General features: G+C 42.2%; 1 non-coding gene across 1 annotated transcript; it reads left to right on the top strand.

The window, feature by feature from the left end:
* The first annotated feature begins 1,172 nt into the window (after positions 1–1,172).
* LOC113262562 (U5 spliceosomal RNA) lies at positions 1,173–1,288 on the top strand. Its single transcript, XR_003318846.1, has one exon. It is a non-coding gene; the product is annotated as a U5 spliceosomal RNA (small nuclear RNA).
* Positions 1,289–18,164: the final 16,876 nt, after the last annotated feature.

Raw genomic sequence — 18,164 nt, 5'->3', positions numbered from 1 at the left:
TTCTTTTTAACTAAAATCTGATTTGAGTTGCATGGCTTTTTTAGATGCTGTAGCCCAAGCAACAATTCTGGCCTCTGTCAAAGCCCTCAAAGGCATAAACTGTTTTCTTTCCCTTTTTTAATCTCCCAAAAGGCAAAAATGAAACATCTCTTTTTAAACTTACTAGATAAATGTCCTTCATTTCCTCGGTCCGACTGCTTGCTGGAAATGTTTTATTAATTGTGAATTTATTCCCACATATTGTGATGCAAAAAGAAGATTGGCAAATTGGCAGCTGCATTCATTGAAAATTAGCAGAAGCCCTTGTTCAAGAGATGGCATATTCAGAGTGACCCAAATTATTATGACATGAAGGCCACAGGTCAAATTCAAGGCCAAGTTACAAATCAATAGAAAATTTCCTTGGGGGGGGAAGCTGGTGCTATGAACTTGAATTCTTAACTGTTTTTCAAGAGACCGTATAATTTGCTGCATCCAAAATTTAAGATCTTCTGCAAGATAAAGACTTTGACACATGAATGAGTTCTGGTTTTCTTATTTTGAGAATATGGACTCTTTCCTATATATTTAATTCATAAATTTTTAAATTTTAATTATCATATGTTCTTAATAACACTTTCTCTGGAGACTTACTTCAAAAGTTTGGCATAATGTTTCTGTGCTTTCATGTGCTTTTAATTCCTAACCATGTTTCATTTTTTTTTTTCCTCTAGAAAAAGCTTAGTTTGGCTGAACCCACATGAATGTTATGCTGAAGTTCAATTATCTGCTTTACATGTTACATAACTCAAGGTTTGTGAATGAAAATTGGGGTACAACATCTCCATCCTGATGTTAAAAAATTTCGTTTCCACTCTTGCTGTTACCAGCCAAAGGAAAGACATTGGTGTGTCAAGGACTAATGTTTTGGGTGTTTCTCCCACGCTCTCTGCATTTTCAGTAGTACCTGTCACTGTTCACCCTTCCAGGAATCTCCTCCCCCACGTAATTGATCCTGCAGGGACTAAACTCTGTCTCTGAAGTTTGTGCTCTGTGAGTTGGCCCAATTTCTGTTTCGCATTTAGTTCAAGTGAACTTAAAAGACAACTTAAAAAATACCGCTTTGCTTTCTCTATAACCTTATTCTGAAACTTTTAGTGAGAGTAAAATAGTTGTGATAGAAAGTACCCTGGATACTCTGGTTTCTCTTCAGATCATATAAATGTTTTGCCTTTTACTAAAGATTTCCGTGGAAAGGAACAACTTTGAGTCTGAAGCCAATTTTTTGAGTCCTTGTTTCATCAAGTTTACAAAGAAAAAAAAAAAGAGAGGAAGGTAGGAGGGGGGAAAGGAGGGAGGGGAGGGGAGGGGAAAGGAGGGGAGGAAGGTAGGTCGTGATCCCAGTGTCCTGGGGTCCTGGGATGAGTCCAGCATCTGGTTCCTTGCTCGGCTGGGAGCCTGCTTCTCCCTCTGCCTGCAGCTCTCCCTGCTTGTGTTCTCTCTCTCTGACAAAATTTAAAAAAAAGAAAAAAGAAAGAAAGAAAAGAAGGAAAAGAGTGAGTGAACACAGGCCAGGTAAGCTAGAGAACTTCCTTCTCTCACTTAAACAAATCCCTTCTCTTGAGTTTTCCCTGTAAATTGAAGAGGTTAGACTGTGATGTCTAAAATTCTCAGCAGCTTAGAAGCCTAGAGTGCTTTTTATTCTGTTTGAAATTTCAAGTCATGTGTAGTTTTTCCTAGTATAATTATATATATTTTAAGTTCAATGTACTGGTGTCCCTAGTTTCTTCTCTATGGTTCTCTTTTGCCCTCTGTGGAGACCCACCAGTAGCCCTGAGCCTTATTGATTGGTGTTGTCTTAAGGCAGGGATCTAAGGCCTGGTCCAGCTCTATTCAAGGCAGGATAATCTATCTTGACTTCCAGTTGGACCCTAACCTTGTGTTTTGGTCCTGACAACCAGAATGCAATGTCTTACCCACTACAGTATTTGCAGCTTGAGGCACAGAAATGTTCCCTAAATGCTGAGTGAAGGAAGGGAGGTGAACAAGGGACTCCAGAATGAGCTGGGTTCCTTCCTGCCCTCTCCCAGAGCCCAGAACATATTCTGAACTACTCTCCCCTTGTTCCTCTTCCCTTCCCTCCTTGAAGCCCAGTTGTGGTTCCTTGTTCCGCTTGCTGTTCTTCTTTGGAAAGACGGTCCACTACCCTCTATCCATGCTGCTCATTCCTGCCCCTCCTGATTCAGATGTCATCTTCTCATTTACCAAGCTTCTAGAATCATAACCTCCTCCCCTTTGCATCCAATCCTGTTGTCCTTCCCTGCTGTTTTTCTTATTAGCATTTATCACTAACTAGCATGCTATGCATTTTATTTACCTTATTTATTATCTTTCCTTACTTGAACTTAAGCTCCAGAAGAGAAATTGTTCTTTATCTGCAGTGCCTATAACACGGTCATCGTTCAGCAAGAGTTTGTGAAGTGAATGGTTGGGGGATCTCAGCTCGGTTTTTGCAGTCTTTCAAATTGGGGACACCGCTTACACATATCAGTACCCCCAGTTCAGTACCCATCACGTATTAAATGCTAGCCTGCCTCTTTGAATCTCTCCTAAAATATTCCCTTTTCAGTAATTATTTGTTGAAGGAATAAAGAAATGCTCCTGGATTCCTGGTCCCTGTGGTCTGCCTTCTTGTTGGAAATCTCCCCTCCACCTCTTCTGCATACTGTATTCCTAGCACACTGCTAGTTTCACACACCAGTCTCTAGTTGGATTTTCCTTGATGCCCCCAACAGTCTGTTGAGCCTCGAGAGCGGCTCGGGTTGCTCGTTGTTTAATATCAGCCACACCTCCCTCCCTGCAGAGCTGTCGTCTCCATTGCTCTGCCCCTCCCCTGCACTCTGTCTCTTTACTCTGGCCTTTGTCATTGTTCCTCCTCCCAGAATTCTCCTTCCAGATGGTATGCAAACCACAAAATCTCACAACTGGAAGAGATCTTAGGGGTCCAAGCTCTTCTTTTATAGATGAAAGAGGATAGGCCTGCAAGTATTTGGCTTGTGCAGGTTTGCACTCAAGTCAGGGTACAGCTGGAACAAGGATCCAGAGGCTCACATTTCCAGCCAGGCTGGTACTCTTTCATCTCTCGAAATCTCCAGTCTTCCCTTGGTTTCTCCCCGGCCCCAGTGGCCCCCTTCCCAAAAACATCTTTGACTCCTCTGGACCTGACAAGCCACTTTGTTCAATGGCTGTTCAAACGGTGTATATTTGAGGTAAGAAGTCTTTTTAGGTCCACATTTCTCTTACTTTTAAGCCTATTTTCATATTAAGATTAAGTACTCTCTGGCTAGGGAAGCCCTGAATACTAAAGACCGGGGGTGACTGGGTGGCGCACTCGGTTAAGCATTTGACTCTTGTTTCAGCTTAGGTCCTGATCTCAGGGTCTCAAGATCAAGCCCCGCGGCAGGCTTCAAGCTCAGTGCAGAGTCTGCTTAAGACTTTCTCTCTCTCTCTCTCAAAATAAATAAATAAATCTTTAAAGTACTCAAGACCCAACATTGACATTTGAATCTACAAAACTCAACACTGATTTAGGGGAAAGGGGACTTAATTTAAAAGACAGATTCTGACAGCCTTTCCCTTCTTCCCACAGAGAAGCAAAAGGCTCCCAAAGTGCAGTGGACAACTTATACCCGTACCTATGTTCTTTCCTGTGTCTTTCTCACCTGACTGTGAGAGCCTGGAGATAAGGAACTGTTTGTATGTTCTCAATATGATAATATTCCTTCCACAAGTCAACAAGATCAAACATCTGACAAAGTGTATCAACCCAGCCAAAGCTAAAACCAGGCACTGATTTTATCAATAAACGTTTCTTAGATGAGTAAAACTGTACCTTTTCCTTATTTGTCTTCAAATAATCACTTAACATACTAGAATGGCTAAAAGTAAAAGAGCTGGCAATGTGAAGTATTGATAAGAACGGTAAGCAAATGGAACTCTCATATACTACTGATGGAAATCCACATTGGAATCTGTCTGCGTAGTTTCCTATAGAGACACTTAGCATATAGTCTAGTTATCCCATTGTTTTTTTAAAGATTTTATTTATTTGTCAGAGAGAGAGAGAGAGTGCGTGCATGCACATGCTCGCATGAGCACAGGGGAGAGGCAGAGGGAGAAGCAGGCTCCCCACTGGGCAAGGAGCCCAATGTGGGGCTCCATCCCAGGACCCCAGGATCATGACCTGAGCCCTGAGCTGAAGGCAGATGCTTAACTGACCGAGCCACCTAGGCATCCCTAGGTATCCTATTGTTAAAAGAAAACAGCAGGCTCAAAATGGCATCACTTAAGCCAAGTTTCAACGTCCCCCATAAATGTAGTCTTAACTGGTCAGTCAGGAATTTTCTGATCAACATCAGTGAGGTAATCTGTCACATGGGCCTTCTTCACCCACCCCCCTTCCAAAAAAAAAAGGTGAGGTAATCTGCATGATAAGATTCCTGCTCTTCCCCCTAAGGGAAGGTGACCTAGTGTGAAACAACCTTTTCTTTCCTTTTGCTAATAACTTCCTTGCCCCACCCTCCTTCCTATAAAAACATTCCATTTTGTACAACTCCTCGGAGTACCTCTCTGTTAGAGGGGATGCTGCCCATGAATTGATTAATAAAGCCAATTAGATTTTCAAATTCACTTGGTTGAATTTTGTTTAACAGTACTAATGCAAGAGAACTGAAAATATAGGCCATCCATACAAAGACCCTGTAGGAAGGTGTCCAAAACCTGGGAACAACCCAAAAGTCCAACTGGTAAATGGACAAACAAATTCCGATACATCCATACAATGGAATAATGTGTCAGGGAACAAAAACTTTCCCTGTACTCTTAGTTTAAGTGATTGGGGCCCTGAGAATTAGTCTAACCAAGACAGATTAGCAAAAGACCAAATGCAATCATTGTTTTTGTTAAGGTAAATAGAAGGGTACACAGTAAAATGTGACACAAAGGGCCTGTTAGAATTTGGGGCTTATACACCATCCTAACAGAGGCAGGGGAGGAGGAGGAGGACGCTTACGGGAAAACGAATGACTTCCTAGTAAGGGAAGGTGGAGGAAGAAAGTGCACTTGTGGGAAGACAAATGAGGTTTTGGAAAGATAAATGGGCCTCAGGAGAAGAGACGGGAGGTGTGATCGTTTTGTGACAATGCCTGTGTGATATGGTGTGGGGACCTCTCATCTTCTGGGATAAGTGAAAAGAGTCTATGTTCCTGGTTGATCCCAGGGAGGGGATTTATGACAATTGAGGGTTTTTTAGCTCTTTTGAGAGACTCTGCTTTTAAGAAGGTGAGAGATTTCAGGAACTCAAATGCTTGTAAAAAAATTTTTTTTTAAGATTTTATTTTTTAATTTTTAAAATATTTATTTATTTGAGAGAGAGCAAGCAAGTGGGGGAAGGGGCAGAGGGAGAGGGAAAGAGAGATAGAGAAATTTCAAGCAGATCCTCTCTGAGCATGGAGCCTATGTGGGGCTAGATTCCATGACCCATGAGATCATGACCTGAGCTGAAACCAAGTCAGACGCTTGCCTGACTGAGCCATCCAGGTGCCCCTTAAGATTTTATTTTTAAGTAATCTCTATACCTAATGTGGGGCTCAAACTCACAACCTCAAGACCAAGAGTGACGTGCTCCACAGGCTGAGCCAGCCAGGTGCCCCTTCTTCTAAAAATGTTTATGCCACAGTGAGTGGCACATTCCGGACTCTTCCAATAGCAATAAAAAGGAACCAGCTATAAGGCAACTGCATAGATGAATCTGGAGAGCATTATGCCAAGTGAAAGTAGCCAGATACAAAAGGCCACTTACCTTATGATTCCATTTGTATAACATTCTGGGAAAGGCAAGCCAATAGAGACACCAATCAGATGAGTGGTTGCCAGGGGGTGGTGGATAGGGAAGGGGACTGACTACAAAAGGGCAAAAGAGAACTTTAGGGGTGATGTCAGTGATTATATCTTGGCTACGGTGATGGCTACACAACTGTATAAACTTAAAATCCATAGAAATGAGCAACTTAAAGAGGCAAATTTTACTGAATGCAAAGCATACCTTAATAAGCCTGACTTTTCAAAAATACACCTGTAGAGAATAGAAATGAGTTTTTCTTTGTCTAGGTGTTTGGTTATTTGAGTTATTTTGGAATGTGTTTGAAATCCTTTCACAAAATGTTACATCGAAGAATGATGATGATTTTTCTCCTAATAGAGTCTCTACCAATTTATACTAAAAAGTCACTTTCTATCGCCAAAGCTATTTTATTCTACATATATTTACTAAGCACCTCCTCTGTTTAGGGCACAAGGGTGGGGTTGGGGGCTAGGAGGCAGGTGAAGAAGTAGAAACTAGGTTTTGACCTTCACCAGCTTACAGTTTAGCTGGGGGAAATAAAACTCTGCTTTAGTAAAAGAACAGATAGTAAGAGCTTTTTCAAGTTTAGAAGAGAAATTGCTTCCTGCTAGGGCAAAGCTTCCGTAATGCAATGCAGGATGTCTTGCAGGAAGAGAGCAGCCCATGGATATAGTTTATAAGGAAAGAGTTCAAAGTCTAGAGATCAGTTACCTTAAGGTCCTGCCTGATGTGTCATTGCGGGAGGAGGAGAGACTGGTTCTCTGATGAAACATGAAGAAGCAGAAGCAGAGATGCAAGAAAGAAAGGTAAACCAGAAGGGCAAACCAGCTGGGGCTGGAGCAAAACAGGACTAAAGGTGAAGTCCATGGCATCAGTCTAGGTCTGGCACCCTTTTAAGTATGGGCTTGGCTTTCTACCAACAATGTCTTAAATAAGCAGTGATGAATTCTCTCAGAAAAACAGACAAACACAAACAGGGACAGAATCAGCACTACACACTTGTGTAGTGCTACACACAATCACACATTTACCAGATTGAATATATTGACTTGGATGAAGAGGAAATGTAAATTCCTGTAGTGTGCTCAGAAGAAAGAAAGAGTTTCCCTAAGAAGCTAGTCTGCCTGTAATCTAGAAAGGAGGGAAATGAAGGGGAAAAATTGGTTTTACCTCACGCTGTCCAGAGAGGATTGAGACACTGAATGTGGCAGTTAGAAATACATATTCTAGGGGCGCCTGGGTAGTGCAGTCGTTAAGCGTCTGCCTTCCGCTCAGGGCGTGATCCTGGCGTTCCGGGATTGAGTCCCACATCAGGCTCCTCGGCTGGGAGCCTGCTTCTTCCTCTCCCACTCCCCTGCTGTGTTCCCTCTCTCGCCGGCTGTCTCTCATAAATAAATAAAATCTTTAAAAAAAAATACATATTCTAGATTTAGGACAAAGGACAGTTCACTTGGATTTTCCATGACTTAGCATAGATGTCAAAATTATTTAATTTCTCCCGACATTGAGTTCGTACTCAGAAAACAACTTAATAGGGGCGCCTGGGTGGCACAGCGGTTAAGCCTCTGCCTTCGGCTCAGGGTATGATCCCGGCATTATGGGATCGAGCCCCACATCAGGCTCCTCTGCTATGAGCCTGCTTCTTCCTCTCCCACTCCCCCTGCTTGTGTTCCCTCTCTCGCTGGCTGTCTGTATCTCTGTTGAATAAATAAATAAAATCTTTAAAAAAAAAAAAGAAAGAAAAGAAAACAACTTAATAGTAATAATATTCACCCCATACTTTGACTTCAAGACACAATTAAGTTCTTAACTAGTATTCTAATTTTTGCATTTTCTCCTACTATTCTCCCCTAACATCTACTACATCCCCTCCTCTTCTTGCCCTCACTTGATGAACTCCAGCCGCACATGGCAGACACACTCTTGTCTCAAGGCCTTTGCAGACTTCATTAAATTAAGGATCTTGAAATGAGGAGATTATCTTGGACTATCTGGGTGTGTCCAAAATCCATTGACATGTGTTCTTATGAAAGACACATGGAGGAGAAGGCACTGTGAAGACCGAGGCAGAGGTTGGCGTGATCTGGCCACAGGCCACCAGAGGCTAAAAGAGACTGGGACTGGAGCTTTCCCTAGAGGCCTTTCAGAGGGAGCCTGGCCCCGCTTAACACCTTGATTTTGGACCTCTGACTCCAGAACTATGGGAAAATGAACTTCTATTGTCTTAAACCACCCAGTTTGTAGCAATTTGTTACAGCAGCCCTGGGAAACTACTACACTGCATGATTCCATCTATGTAACATCTCCAATTGACTAAGTTACAGACACAGACAATAGATTAGATGTGGCCAAGTGTTAAGAATGGGATGTGTGTGTGGGGGTGTCTGGGTGGCTCAGTCATTAAGCCTCTGCCTTCGGCCCAGGGTGTGATCCCAGGGTCCTGGGATTGAGCCCCACATCTGGCTCCCTGCTCTGCTGGGAGCCTGCTTCTTCCTCTCCCACTCCCCCTGCTTGTGTTCCCTCTCTCGCTGGCTGTCTCCATCTCTGTCGAATAAATAAATAAAATCTTTAAAAAAAATAAAAAGTAAAAAAAAAAAACTGGTGGGAAAAACATTCATGTCAAATAAATAAAATCTTAAAAAAAAAAAAAAAGAATGGGATGTGGGGTGGTGGCTTGCTGAATATAAGGGGGTACCACAAAGGAAATCATGGTCGAGATGGGACACTTCTGTCTGCATATAAATCTTTTTTTTAAGATGTTATTTTTATTTATTAGAGAGCACAAGCGTGGGGGGAGGGGGGCAGAGGCACAGGCAGAGGGAGAAGCAGGCTCCCTGCTGAGCAGGAAATCCTATGTGGGACTCAATCCCAGGACCCTGGGATCATGACCCGAGCTGAAGGCAGACGCTTAGCCGACTGAGCCACCTCAGGTGCCCCTGTCTGCGTGTAAATCTAATGAAATCTGAATAAGGTCTGTGGATTGTACCAATGTCAATTTCTTTGCTTTGCTTTTATATTATAATTATACAAGATATTCTCATTAGAGGAAAGTAGGAAGGAGAACACAGAACCCCTCTGTATTATTTTTGCAACTTCCTGTGACTCTGTAATTACTTTAAAATGAAAAGTTTAAAGATGTAATTTCACTTCTTTCTTTTTATTATTTTCAGTTGCAGCTACTAGAAAACCTTAAATTACGTATGTGGCTTGTGTTATATTTCTATTTGATCAGGGCTGCTCTAGAATGTTATTTTCCCCTGTGGGGTTCTATAAAGGAGCTGACCAGCCTCCTGCCCTGAAATCTCAGCCTCACCTACTATAATTGCAATAAAAACAATACAAGTCTGGGAAGTAAAGTCATAACAGGAGGGAAAGTACAGGCTGAGTCAGACAGACCTGGGTGGAATCCTGGCTTTGCCATTTAGAGTCAGACCTTAAGCCAATTCTTTAACCTCCCTTAGCCTACCTCTCTTCATCTGGACAATCAGAATAATCGTGCCATGTTGGCAGGACTCATGTGGGAACAAAATGAGATCACAGAAGTGTCTGACACATATTGAGTGTTCATTAAATGTCAATTTGTTGCATTTCTGCTCAAGTTTCTCACATCACATTTGATCTCCAGAAAAGGAAAGAGGAAGGAAGTGATAATTAGGGCCATCTTAGAGGCAGTCTGCCATGCATGGGAAAGTACATTATTGTTTAGAGATGCTTTCAGATACTTGATTTCATTCACTGCTCATGATAATCCTGTGATATAACTTATTGCTGTCAATCATTAATCTCCCAAAAGACCACCAGAAAAACTTGCTGATCAAACAAAGCGAAGTTTATTAGAATACTGCAGGGAGAGTGAGCATCACCTTGACAGAACCTTAGTACTCAGAGGAGGGTATTTTTGGGTTTTAGGCCCAGGTTAGATGACTTCAATAGGTTTGGGAGGACAGGAAACTGGTTGGGAATAAGCAGAATTTATAATATAATAGTTGAGGATTAGTGAGCATAGCAAGGTGAGAGTATTAAAACAAGTATTAACGAGCCAGTTGTTAATCTTGATTAGTAACCTACTTTAGTTGGTTCACAGTCATATCTTCCAAGAGCAAGAATTTCACAGAGCAAATAGCTAAGTTATTTCTGTCTGATCCCAGAATTGTTTAACCCAGAGACAAGAAAGTGAATGCTTTCAGTTCTCATGGCTAACAATTTTATAGTACAAACACATTAAATGATTAGATTAATGATTCATGGTACATCAACAAGGTACTCTGCAGCCATTAAATATGATTATTAAAAGTACCCCAAAACGTGCTTATATTGTATGTTGATGATATAATGTTAAATGAAGGAAACAGAAGACAAAATATTAAGTTACACAGTTGTGACCATGTCAAAATACATGAGGATTTGGAAGAAAATAATGCCAGGATGGTGAGGTAATGAGTGTAGCAATCAGGGTCCTATCGGGAAACAGAACCCATTTCTAAGTATTTAAAACCGAGAGAATTGGAGGCAAGGGGTTGTTTACAGAGGCGGTGGAAGAGCTGAGTAGCCGAATAGGGCAGCCAAACAGCTAGGGGTGTGCGACAGGTGCAAGAACCTCCACAGGGGGGCTGGTTAGCAGGAGGCGGAGCCTTGGAAGAGGTGGAGCAAAGGGAGAGATCACTGGCCTGGTGGGCGAGTACACTTCACCGGACAGAGAGAGGGGGAAAATGCCAGACTTCTCACTTCCTCATGCTGCAGTCTCTTGCCAGGGCTTCCCATTAGCCATCCCAGTCAGATACCAGCTTCCAGGAAGTCTGGGAACTACAGCTGGCAAAGGCCAGCCTCCTTCAGATGCAAAGGAACACAGAAGAGCAGAAATAGATTTGAGGCCACAATGAGAGCTTTTCCTTTGCTTTCAAATAGGTGTATTTGCTGGTGTTGTATTGCTTTTTCAATTCCAGTGGCAGGGGTGTGGGGGGATGTAAAGTACCTAAATTAATTATTCTCAGGAAGAAAACTCTAAGCAGTCTCTTACACTGTAAGTTGCTGTGTAAATGGGTATCACCTCTTGGGAGGGTAATTTGGCTACTACGCTCAAAGATTTCATTGTACTTATTCTTTGTCCCAGCGATTCCATCTCTAAGAATTTATAGAAATATCTGCAAACATCTACAAATATATATATGTATGTGTGTGTATAATGTATTATATATATAATGTATTATATATATGGATGGTAACTGTAGCATTATTTGCAATTGCAAAAAAAACTGGAAATGCCCAAGTGTCCATCAACAGGAAATTGGTTTTAGACATAGTCATAGGAATAGTCTCTAAAAGAGACAAAATAGGGGCACCTGGGTGGCTCAGTCTGTTAAGTGTCTGCCTTCGGCTCAGAGCATGATCCTAGGATCCTGGGATAGAGCCCCACAAGTTCAGTAGGGAGCCTGCTCGTGCTCGAGCTCTCTTGTGCTCTTTCTCAAATAAATAAATAAAATCTTTAAAAAATAAAGTAAAATAGGGGCACCTGGGTGGCACAGCGGTTAAGCGTCCGTCTTCGGCTCAGGGTGTGATCGCGGCGTTATGGGATCGAGCCCCACATCAGGCTCCTCTGCTATGAGCCTGCTTCTTCCTCTCCCACTCCCCCTGCTTGTGTTCTCTCTCTCTCGCTGGCTGTCTCTATCTCTGTCGAATAAATAAATAAAATCTTTTAAAAAAATAAATAAAGTAAAATAAAAGGGACAAAATAGAAATGTATATTGATATAAAAAGATATCTTAGGCACATCGTGCCATTTTTAAAAAGCAGTTTTCAGAACAGAAATTGAGTATGAGCCACTTTTTAATTTTTTAAAAAGGGTATATATTGGTATGGAAAAATATCTGGGTTTCAAACTGTGGTGATTTAGGAAGTAGGCTGACAGAAGACTTCTGCCTTCAATTAATACATTTCTTGCTGTTTGAGGTTTTTGGGTTTTTTTAAAGATTTTATTCATTTGTCAGAGAGAGAGAACAAGCAGGGGGAACTACATGCAGGCAGAGAGAGAAGAAGCAGGCTCCCCACTGAGCAAGGAGCCCCATGTGGGACCCGAGCCCAGGACTCTGGGATCATGACCTGAGCTGAAGGCAGATGCTTAATGACTGAGCCACCCAGGCGCCCCAGAATCTTTTAATCATAATGAGTTTTATTATTTTATAACTTGAAACACATTCAACCCAGCAAATACCTTACATGTCAGTTAGCCTAGATGAGTTTCTTAATTTCAGTACTGACATTTGGGCTGGATAATTCCTCATCGTGGAGGCACTGTCCTTGCATTCTAGGGTGGTAGCAGCATCCTGGCCTCTCCCCCTAGATGCTAGTACCACGCACCCCTACCCTGAGTTGTAACTGCAGAAATTGACAAATGTCTCCTATGGATATGGTTGCCCTACACGGTGAATTTCGGATAAACAACAAATAGTTTTTTATAAGTATGCCCCATGTAATATTTGTGTTACCTCCAAAGTTTTTACTTGTTAAATCTGGCAACCCTACCTGGGGAGCAAATTGCCCAGGCTGAGACCCACTAGCCTGGGTATTATGCTTCTTCATTGCTTTTCTGAGCAGCAATCTTCGTATAGAAAATGCACCTGTTTGGGGCGCCTGAGTGGTACAGTCGTTAAGCGTCTGCCTTCGGCTCAGGGCATGATCCTGGCGTTCCGGAATCAAGCCCCACATCAGGCTCCTCCACTATGAGCCTGCTTCTTCCTCTCCCACTCCCCCTGCTTGTGTTCTCTCTCTCACTGGCTGTCTCTGTCAAATAAATAAATAAATGAATCTTAAAAAAAAAGAAAAGAAAAGAAAATGCACCTGTTTGTCCCTTTCTTCACTGTGAAATAGACATGGCCAGAAGGCTGATTGGAAACCTGTAAAAAACCAAGTCATTTTCCTGTTCTATTCTCTTATACTGTCTGCCACCAAACAATCAACAGTATCTTCCAGAAAATTCTCTCACCTGAACTAAGCCCTGTGATGGTTTTTTTAAAGATTTTATTCATTTATTTCAGAGAGAGAGAGCACATGAGAAGGGGGAGGGGCAGTGGGAGAGGGAGAGAGAGAGAAAGGGACAAGCAGACTCCCCACTGAGCAGGGAGCCCAATGTGGGGCCCAATCCCAGGACCCAGGGATCATGACCTGAGCCGAAGTCAGACACTTAACCAGCTGAGCCACCCAGGCGCCTGGTATGATCCTTTTTAAGCCAGATCAGCTATGCCTACAGAGGTTTATGCTCCCAACTTTGAAAAATAAATTGTAAGACAGATATCGATAAAGGTTTAATGAAATGTCTACAGATACATTAAGTTGACATAACTTAATAAACTGACCATTTATTTAAAATGTTATTTTTTAAAAAGCTTATAGGCTAGATTTTTCTCACCTCCTAAGAAATCCTGAGTATGCAGAAAAATTGAGAAATTATAGCTGATAAATTAGTTACTTATAGCCAAGTATTTTTTAGATAAAAAAGTTAAGATTTAACTTATTGCCATTTTATATATTACAAACACACACATATAATATTTGATGGTGTACATCTGAAGATGAGTGGTAGGATGTAAAGTAGAGCCTCAAAATATAAGGGTACTCAAGACCTAGAAGGTTGAGGCATATCTCTCCCAGAATTTCTTAGTAGTGACATAGGTTGTTTACATATGCTGGGGAAAAAGAAGAAAAGATAGAGTGAAACTGGTTTTGGGAAGTGACTATATTGACCATGTTGTTGTCTTACTCTTAATAATCCCAAAAATTAGATGTAGCAAAATTTAATTTTTTTAAATTCAGTTAACTAACATATAAGGTATTATTGGTTTCAGAGGCAGAGGTCAGTGATTCATCAGTCTTATATAACACCCAGTGCTCATTCCATCACATGCCCTCCTTAATGTCCATCACCCAGTTACCCCAACCTCCCACCCACCTCCCCTTGTTTGTTTCCTATGATTAAGAGTCTCTTATGGTTTGTAAAATTTAATTTTCTACTTTGTATGCTTCCAAATTGTTCCAGCTCTTTTTGAATGAATATATATCACTTTTATAATCTAGGAAATCAGAATTTTTCAAGTAAAATAAAATAATCGTGGGCCATCTCACAACACTATGTATGGGGAGTATAAATTTTGCAACTTTTTTGGAGAATGACATGGCACTGCCAAAATAAACACACACACACACACACAGACACAGCTCTTGACCCCACATAACCTTCCATGGTGCACAGAGATACACAAGAACGTTCAGTCCGGTGTTTTTAGTAAAGCTACTGGTCAAAATATCAGCCAGGATTATTTTGTGGAACAGGCTTATGGGAGGGTACTTTCACTTCCTGTAATATGCACTTCTATAATATGCTCCTTTTAAGTTACATTTAAATTCTAGGGCTCAAATTTGCTTATGAATTGCTTCATTCACTCAACAACTATTTGGTACTTACAATGTGTCACCAGGTTTGCCCCTTTGTTTTTTTGTTTTGCTTTTTTTTAAAGATTTTATTTATTTGAGACACAGTGAGAGAGTTCGTGAGTATGAACGGGGGGCGGGGGGGGGGGGATGGGGGGCAGAGGGAGAGGGAGAAGCAGGCTCCTGGCTGAGCAGGGAGCCTGAAGTGGGGCTCGATTCCAGGACCCTGAGATCATGACCTGAGCAGAAGGCAGACGCTCAACCTACTGAGCCACCCAGGCGCCCCAAGGTTTGCCCCTTTGAATCTGCCTTCACCAGTATAAGATTGGGGTGAAAAAAAATTTTTTAAAGGAGACAAAATAGGAAGATGAGTAACTTTGTTTTCTGGATACCAGAGAATCTATGTGGTACAGAAAACTGGGAAGAAGGTAAAATGGAGGGTGCTATTTGAAGAGTTCTTGATCATGTCCTCCAAAGAAGGCCCACCTCACCAGTCACTTCAGAAAAGAAACTGATAGCTAAACCTAATTATTCCCTTTAATGGTCAACCGCCATGCTACAAAACCCAGAGATTTCATACTGAAAGCAAATAAGATTACCTCACCCACCCACTCATCCACCTTCCATGAAATTGTTTCAGTGAATATAAACTATTATCTTTGCTTTCTATATTCTGAAGCTATTAAATGAATAACAATCCCCAGCTTAAATGAAAAAGAAGAAACAGACCTTCTTCAAGTTTATTTTTACTATGTAATATAAATCATAAATAGGTCATGCTTGGCGGTTTATGCAGACAGCTGTGGAGACTTGGTTACTCAGTTTCAAGGAAAAGTTAAAAAAAAAAGCATTCATTGATCAGGAAATATGGGACATACATGGACTCACTTTAGTTTCACAACATCCACTCTATAAAAAGTATTGATAAAGGTGATTTGTATATGGGGACCCACTAAGGGGAAGCTGCCCCTGTGGCCCAGGCCAGGTCACAAACCTAAGGAAACCTCATGAAAGGATTTCAATCTAAAATGGAAGCAGAGGATATGAAATAGAGAAGCCCATGACCATGCTTTCAGAAGAATGAAATTTAAGAACCAAGGGACTGATTTCCAATAAATGAAAGGCTGAGGGACATCTACCAAGAATCTCTCCTTGGGGTGCCTGGGTGGCACAGCGGTTAAGCGTCTGCCTTCGGCTCAGGGCGTGATCCCGGCGATCTGGGATCGAGCCCCACATCAGGCTCTTCTGCTATGAGCCTGCTTCTTCCTCTCCCACTCCCCCTGCTTGTGTTCCCTCTCTCGCTGGCTGTCTCTATCTCTGTCGAATAAATAAATAAAAAATCTTAAAAAAAAAAAAAAAAAAAGAATCTCTCCTCATCCTCAAGCCACCTAACTTACTCTTGGGACTCTGGCTGGACTTCCCCCTCTTTATATTCCCTACGCATTAATACAGCCTATCCCAAACCCTCAACACCCTCTAGCTTGCTACAGCATGTGTTTCTCAAATTTCAATTCTGTGATTTCCAAATAAATTCAATTCCAGGTAATTCAAACTTGCCCCAGTTTACCTCCTAATTCAGGTTGATAGCTGGCATTTACCAGAAATGCCTCACTGTCAAGGAAACCTAACATAAACCAATCACAATCCTCCACTCAGCTAGCTTACCCTACAAAATAGGACCTGCTAGTTTGTTTGTTTGTTTGTTTGTTTGTTTGTTTTTGTCCCTGCCCTAAGGACCTGCTAGTCTTATAAGGAAATCCCCAACCTCCTAGCCAATCACGCCCTGTTCCTATGCTTCCTCTTCTAACACTCTGTAGGACTGACTCTTGCCCCAAATCCCTTGGGAAGAGTGCTCACTGCTTGTTAGGCACTGTACTTCCCCAATCCATGGATTGTTTTACCTTGAACAAAGGACGTAAAACTTGTTATGAAATTGTATTACTTTTATCATTTGACAGCATGGACTCCCAATTTTATAGAAGAACGAAGGAAGGGTTGGGTGTCTCTAGGCAAGTGTCATGGAGTCCAGCAGTCTGGCATTATCTATGGCAGGGCAATCAGTCCTCATATCACCCAGCCGAGTCTACCAGGCTGGGAACTAGAGGGTATTATATAAGTACAATAGTGCCAGGAAGCCCTGGACTGGTTTTCTTTTCTTTTTTAAAGAGTTTATTTATTTATTTGTTAGAGAGAGACAGAGCACACAAGCAGGGGGAGCAGCAGGCAGAGGAAAAGTAGGCTCCTGGCTGAGCAGGGAGCCCAACATGGGACTTGATCCCAGGACCCTGGGATGATGACCTGAGCTGAAGGCAGACACTTAACCAACTGAGCCACCCAGGCGTCCCCATGGACTGTCTTCCTTTGCCAAATGGTTTCAAAGGCTTTGCATTTGACCTATGCCCCCAATGGTTTTAAAGCAGTACTTCTTATAAAACTGCTTATCATCAATATTTTCAAACATCCAAGTAAAGAATAGTACAATGACGTGCATTTGGGTGGCTTAGTCGGTAGAGCGTCCAACTCTTGATTTTTGGCTCAGGTCATGAGATCAAGCCCCGAGTTGGCTCCTTGCTGGGTGTGGAGCCTGCTTAAGATTCTCTCCCTCTCCCTCTGCCCCTCCGTCCCCGCACCTGCCACTTGTGCATTCTCTCTCTCTAAAAAAAAAGAATAGTGCAATGAACTCCATATACTCATCACTTAGTGAAGCACTGCTTTTTTTTTTTTCCACTCAAAAACTTGCTGAGTCACGTAAGGAGTTCCATGGAAAGAAACAAAATGCATAACTGGTTTGCAGTCCTGGCTCTGCTGTGAATAAACTGTGCAGCATTGAATACTTCATGGTGCCCCTCTGGGACTCGGTTTTCTCATTAACTGAGATAATAAAACTTGGATGGGATTTTGGGGACTTTCCAGGCCTTACATCCTATACTTTGATCCTAAAGTTCATTCACTCAATGTACACTCATTAAACCACCATAACCTTTTGCCTTAATTCATCTTCCTTTGCCCATTCCTGTTCCTCTACATTCCATTTTCCCTCTGGTGGCCTAAAAGAGTCAACTTCTAAAATGCAGATCTGATCACATCATTCCTCCACTAAAGTCCCCTTAGTGCCTTCACATTTCTTGTAGGGCGATGTTCAAGCTGCTCCACGCGGTGCGTGAGGAGCTGCCAGATCTGGCCCAGACCTGGGCTGCTGCCCCTCCTCTTATCGGCTCCAGCACACTGGCCATTTCCAGCTCCGGCTAGCTCTATGTGCCGTTCCAACTACCTGGAGGCTTCCTCCAGGCCTCAGTGCTCCACCTCCCTCCATCCCAACACAGACACAGTCTGCTTGGGCTACCTGTTCTCATTCTTCAGGAATTGGCTTAAGTATTAATCCTTCAGAAAGCCTTCACGTGAACTGGACCAAGTCCTCCTAAGTCTCTATATGCTCTGTTAGTCCTTGGGTGTAGTGGCCTTAAACACCATTTTAGTTAGTTACTTGTATATTTACTAAACCACTAATTTCCCCCACCAGACTGTAAATTCCGTAAGGTTGTTTTTACTGTTTTGGCCATCACTGTAATTCCAGCACCTAGCAAAGGGCCTGGTACAGAATAGGCATTCAAATACTTATTTGTGGATAAAGAACGCATTCCCTGCTAGGCCTTAGGGGTAGAAAGAAACTCATAGTTTAGTGGGGAGGACAGACTGAGAAGTGATAGAAAAATGGCAACGCATTACTAGAAGTGCTAGGATGAGGGAACAGATGGAAGGCAGCTCAGATCCATTCAAGAGATGCCTAACACGGTTCTTGGCCAGGATAGGCTTACTAAGGAGAGACAGTGACTTTGTGGGGGAAATCCATCCCACAAACCTA

This window comes from Ursus arctos, unplaced genomic scaffold (genome assembly GCF_023065955.2).
Source record: "Ursus arctos isolate Adak ecotype North America unplaced genomic scaffold, UrsArc2.0 scaffold_9, whole genome shotgun sequence".
In the NCBI taxonomy this organism is placed as follows: Eukaryota; Metazoa; Chordata; class Mammalia; order Carnivora; family Ursidae; genus Ursus; species Ursus arctos.
Note: the sequence above shows the minus strand (reverse complement) of the source record. Positions and strands in the feature narration are given on the sequence as shown.